The sequence below is a fragment of the Cicer arietinum genome, chromosome 5, assembly GCF_000331145.2.
Source record: "Cicer arietinum cultivar CDC Frontier isolate Library 1 chromosome 5, Cicar.CDCFrontier_v2.0, whole genome shotgun sequence".
NCBI lineage: Eukaryota > Viridiplantae > Streptophyta > Magnoliopsida > Fabales > Fabaceae > Cicer > Cicer arietinum.
This window is the reverse complement of record NC_021164.2, coordinates 25230747-25237100: the sequence shown is the minus strand read 5'-3', so window position 1 is coordinate 25237100 and position 6354 is coordinate 25230747. Positions and strand designations below refer to the sequence as shown.

Here is a 6354-nt window from a genome sequence, read left to right as displayed (position 1 = left end):
CTACTCAAATTATATATTAAAATAACAAACTCAGTGATAGGAATAACATACTAAATTTGTAGATCAAACGGAGCAAGTTTGCTACACACCTGTTACCACCACTGGAACCAAACCCTTATTTTTCTTCTCTGGCAACCGTTCTTCTTCTGTTGTCTTTTTGTGTTTCTTCTTAGGGATTTTTAAATCCCTTTTATTACTTTCAAGTGGGCCAAGCCCATTAAAATCTTTTTTTTTTCTTTTTCTTTTTTTATTTCAATAATAATAATAATAATAGTAAAATTGGTGGGTTCCACTTGGGGAGTGAGCCCACCCAACACTTCACTTGGATGACTGTAATAAGGGTTGTGATTGTTTTGCGGAGTATCAAGGTTCCCTTAGTTCAAATTGTTATTGTTGTTGTGAAACATTCGCAATAACAATAATAATAATAATAATAATAATAATAATAATAATAATAATAATAATAATTATTATTATTATTATTATTATTATTATTATTATTATTATTATTATTATTATTATTATTAATATTATTAATGAAAGGTGTGTTTTTAGATTACCTCAAATATTAGCAATTCTGTTACAAGAATTTCCATTCCTACCATCTGTTGAAATCTTCATTGATAGTTAAGGGTGGGGATAGTTTGGTCGAGCTGAACTTTGCTAGGCCTGAGTCTGATCTGTCAAAAAATTTAAGGTTTAAGCTTGATATGTGGTCTGTTTATTTTTTAGGTCTGAGTCTAGCCTTGATAGAAGTCGGATATAGCCAGTTAGCCTACTTAAAAGCCTATTTTATTTTAATATTTTTGAATAAGTAATAAAACATATTTTTAAATACATTAACGAGTTACTATGTCAATGAAATTAAGTTTTATTTTGATATTTAACATCATGTTTTAAAGAATACGACTTTATATACATTATACTTAAATTATATTTTATAATAATACATTTAAATATGTCAAACTAAACGAGGTTAATATGCGTAAATTACTAAAAGTTGAATATATAATAAAAAGATCAAAATTTAATATAATAATTAATGTAGTAAAAAAATATTACTTATATTTATTTAAATGTAGTCTGACATTTTTAACTAAATAGACTTTTTTAAAAGCATTGGCCTTATATGTTTAAGAAAAAAGTATGGCCTGAACCTGCGTAGGCTAGACTGTAGGCCCATGTTGGTCAGCCTGACCTATTCCCATCCATCCCTATTGATAACCTTTGCGTTAAGTCATAAAAACTTCATCAATTCATTACATATTGGCTTAGATATCATAAAGAAGTACTTTTTCCAATGCATATTACTAAAAGTTGTTTATATAAGATCTTAATCATGTAATGTTCCGCAAGACTAATTAGATCAACTAGTGATTCCATTATAACTAACAGATCTTTAGACCTTGAAAGCAAGAGATGTAGAGACTTATTGACAAGCAAGTCATTGCTGATTGCAAAGAGATCTCACAGAACTAAAAGAAGGTTTTAGGTTTCAAAAGTGTAGACCGAGCAAAAGTGAGTGAGAAATGTTTGAAATGATTCAAGTGAAGTCAGTTTTATAAAAGATTAGTTTCAACCGTTGACATTTTTTTTCTACATAAAAACGGCCCAAAGAAAAAAGGTGCATTTTTCTTTTTGTGGGTGGCAGATTTTCTATTATCCTTTTTATTTATGTTAAAATACAGTAAATATATTGCATGTAATTCGGTAAACATGTGGGATTCAAATTATAAATCCAATCATATAATAAAATCCCTCTTGTAACAAAAACAATAGTTAGAGTTGAAGTTCAAAATTTGCAGTTGAATGTGTTTAAGGTAGTAATTATCATTCCTTTTACGGATAAAAAAATAATTTAATTTATTTACTTTGTCGATGTAAAAAGCTTTTTACACAATAAATTACAACTATCTAATGTTCAATAATGTTTGATTTGTAAGATGACTACCTTTAAAATATTAGACATGAGTAGTTACAATTTGTTACCGTAAAATATTTTATATTGTTATTTGATATTGTTATTTGATATTATCTCATTTTTTGTGTGAATTTGATATTATCTCTCGAGTTGGATAGGACTATAATGAATGATAAAACTCTCCTTTAAGAGATTTAACGGTGTTGCATTTCCAAAACTAGATGTGAATATGAGACCTCTAATTAAACTAAAAGATTTATCATCTCATTTAAATGTTCTTTGATTGTTTTTTCCTCTTATAAATGAGACCTTAGGTAGTACTACATCTTTGTCCAACAATAATTATTTTATTATGTAAAAAAACAACAATTTTTTTGTTAAATTGTCTTTTTAAATTAGTAGTATTTACTTCTCTATCTTAAAATAATTGTCGCATTTAATCATTTCATACAAATTAAAAAATAATAATAAATGAAATAGAGTAGTAGAATTACCAAATCACTCTTATTAATTATTAATATATTTCAAATATCATAAATTGAAAGTGGGAGGATAATATGTTGTTCAATAAAAACAAACAAAATTACACTATGTATGTCTTTTTAAGATCTTATTTACAAGTAATAGTTTAGTCATTTATTTTATTTTTCTGTTTAAGTCTTTTAAATTTTATCATACCAATTTAGAGTTATTGAGTCTCTTGATTTCTAAGTTACATTCGTGGTTTTCTGGATTTTCAATTTTGGAATTTGTAAATTTTGGTGATAAATATATTGATTATTGAAAGTTGGTGTTATTGAAAGGGGATTGGTAGATGAATCTTTAATATTTTTTTTCGGTTGAAGATGAGAACTGTTAGGGTTCATAATTTTTAGAAACCCATAATTGAATTTAAAAATAAATAAAAAATAGGTGGAAAATAACTTTCAATACAAATTATATGTGTGGCATAACTTTGCATATCATTTTTCTCTTTTTTTCTCTTTTTTTTCTCTTTGTTTGTCTTCCATTGAACCAAATAAATCTTAAGGAACATTTTTACAAAAAGAAATAATAATTTTTTTATTTTATTTACAAGAATAGTTAATATTTAGTAAGTATTTTCTCTGTCCTAAATTATAAAAAGAAATTATTTTTTTATCTCAAATTATAAGGAGAAAACACCAACCTTTACTCTATTTATTCTTCAAAGATGCATATTTATTTTCATAAACTTAAGAAATGAATGAATATTTACGTTATAAAAAAGAAATTAATGTTGGACTAAGACAAAGTAGTGTTTTAAATTATGACGTTGAATTTCTAATTTGATTCACTCATAAACTTCAAAGATGTGTTTTATAGGTAAAATAAAATCATCACCTTTTTGCTTTGGGCCTTGTGCCATTTTTATGAATAAAAAAATAATTAGAAAATATGTCGTTCTATTTTTAAGTTATATCCAGTAGATTCATATAGCCATATGCATGAATGTGTCCATTATGGTCACATGAATATAAAATCGGTGATACAGATCTCCTGGACACCGGTTAAAAACAGGGTGAATGTTAATTTAATCATTTAATTTGTGTAAAGTATACTATTGAATTCTAATATATTTAAACGCAGAGAGACAAAATCAAACGGATGCATGAGCATTTATTTATTAAAAGTATTTGAGTAGATTATTTTTGGATAAATCATATTTTAGTTTCTGAATGTATTGATATTTTAGATATATATATATGTTAAAACTGATTTATTATTACTAAATATTATATATCAACTCAAATTCGATCCACTCCTTCTCTCTGATAAACGTTAGAGATTTGATTGTAAATCAACAAAGCAACGTACTGAGTTACACCAATATGTACTTCACTCATTTGGTTCAATTTTGCTTGAATTTTATGAAAAATATTGTAGAAATTCAACCAAATTAACTATTTTTTTTGCTTTAGATTTTTTCTTCTCCAAATATTAATTATATGAACCGAAACGATTCCTTACATTCCTAGCTACATTTGTCTCAAACATTTGAAGTTTCTCTTATGTTATCGTCCCTCCGCCATTGCATTTGCTAATTTGTGTTATATTTATATTTGTAAATTTACAATTTATATTTGCGTTCAAGCTCTATTACTGCTTTTTTATTAATCTGTTTTTGCTTATATTTGATACTAAAACAATACTACTTACTAGTCCTTATATCTTATAAAAAGAAAACAAGAAAAAAAAATATTATTCTCGTAAAAAAAGTTAATAAAAATATTCTAATTGTTAGATAATGTTATTATATATTAGTAGTAAAGGTATTTTAGACATTTATATTATTTTGTATATATATTCATTGTAACTCTATTAACTCGGTTCATTCTATGTTATTAAACCCTAAATGGTTGTCTCTCTTCTTCCTCTTTTCATTGTTAACATGGTATCAAAGAGCTTTGGTTGATTTTAGGATCTACTATAAAGAAGAGAGAGACTACTTTGATAGGAAAGGCAATCACCAAAAGAGAAAAGAGAAGAGTAACTATATTCCCGATTTTGTTAAATCATTCTCACAAAAACATCGATTGCGCATTCGTTAACCGTTGGATCGGGCTGATTTTTGGACAGCAAGTTCACAACATTTAGGTCTTCGTCTTCAACGATCGGATCAGCGACAAGACATCTGGAGGGGGAGAAATCGTGCTCGCACAGCACCAGATTATTCCTAATTTATTTTATCTTAATGATTGTATTTTTCATGTCATTATTTGTTATGGCTGGTGCTAAGGATGATTCTCTTCAAGCACATTGGAAAACACATTGTCCAAATTTTGGGAGAGCACATAAGAAGAATTTTAGGGGACATCGTCCAATGTTGTTGCTTCTGCTCCTCTTACCATTGGCTCTAGTTCTGGTTTTGTATACTCATTTGAGACTGCTTCCCAAATATTTGATATTGCAGAACAGCTTCAAAAACTTCTTGCCACCACTACAAAAAAAAGTATCTACTGTGACACTCAGATTTTGTGATATTTTTTATCTGTCACTAAAGCTACCTTTAGCTACAGTTAAAGTGTCACTGTTTCTAAACATATTATATAAAAAAAATTAAATACACGAAAACAAATTTTTACCCCTTTGGTCTTGTACAAACACTTGAGAAATATCTCAGGGTGATAGAATGATAAAATGATCGCTGGAGCTCAATCTTAGAAGGGGAACAATATATCTCATCATCGCTGCAACTACACCAGAGAAATCTTTTCTTTTTCTTTGTAAACCCTTTTCTCTCTACTATCTTCAACTAACCCTAATCCCCAAAACCCTTAAATTCAATTTTGAACAATCCTAAATTCATCTCTCTCGTTTCACTTTACGATTTGCAGTAGCAAGTAAGTTCTATTCTCTTTCCAAATCATTTCAGTTTGCGATATCAATTTTATTTTGGTAATCTTGCTTGTTAAGTGTCATTTTTTCGTGATTTGCTGAATGAGGTTGTGGGTTTGCGATTTGTTCTGTTTTTGGGATTCATTCACACGACACATTATCCTGATTTTTGGATTAGGGTTCATTTTTACCCCTTTTGTATATATTTTCCTTAATTTGTGGTTAATTAGTTTTAAGGCATTTGATGAAGGAAACGGACTCGAAGTTGGGTGGAGCCAAGTTCGGATTGATGAGGTATTACAATCACTGGGCAAACTAGTGAGGCTGTATTCAGAAGTGCATCTATTGAGGTCGTTGAAGCACAATAACATTGTAAGGTTCTACAATTCCTGGATTGATGACAAACACAAGAATGTTAACAAGATAGTTATTCACCTCAGGGAGCCTCAAACAGTGTGTTCATTATCCTTTGTATATGTGTTTAATTTGTTTTTCTGTTTTATTGTGATATTAGTCCTTTTGTTAGTTGGTTTGATGCATGATTTAGGTACTGTAAGAAACACAAGAAGGTCGACATGAGAGTATTTGTTAAATATCGGACTCAGGTGTGATTTATTTGAAGTATTTGTTAAATATCGGACAATATCTTGTATTTTAATTTGATTTTTTAGAGTGATTTAAAGCCTTTCAGACTTGACGAAAAACTATGATATCTTAGCAGTACAGGGTCATCTGGTTCAGTAAACTAGTTTCTATTTACCTTTTAAGATGGAAGTTAAATTAGTGGAATATTATTACACTTGCACCTTTGAGAGTTAGAATTACTTTTCCACTCTCCTATATTAATCTACTTTTGAAAAGTGAACATTGAAATAAAGCTTTTTTAATTGTGAATTCTTAACTAAGCTAATGAATACAATCAAGTATTATTTGCAAATAAAAGTAACGGTAACAGCAACACATACCTACTTCTTATGTCTTTATTTTGCTTCAAATTATTTAAATAAACCATTTCTTTGAACAACATAAGTGTTTCATTGTCGCAACATGTGATCGTGACTTGAAGAGGAGAATCC

The 6354-nt window shown here is 28.3% G+C and overlaps 1 long non-coding RNA gene across 3 annotated transcripts; it reads left to right on the top strand.

Annotated features, from left to right (window-relative positions):
* Positions 1 to 5033: 5033 nt before the first annotated feature.
* On the top strand, positions 5034 to 5968 carry LOC101507509 (uncharacterized). Of its 3 annotated transcripts, none has more exons than XR_001143874.3 (2): positions 5034 to 5283; positions 5529 to 5968. It is a non-coding gene; the product is annotated as an uncharacterized lncRNA (long non-coding RNA). The 3 variants fall into 3 exon arrangements; XR_001143875.3 differs by having other exon boundaries at positions 5516 to 5968; XR_001143876.3 differs by having other exon boundaries at positions 5509 to 5968.
* The last annotated feature ends 386 nt before the right edge of the window (positions 5969 to 6354 follow it).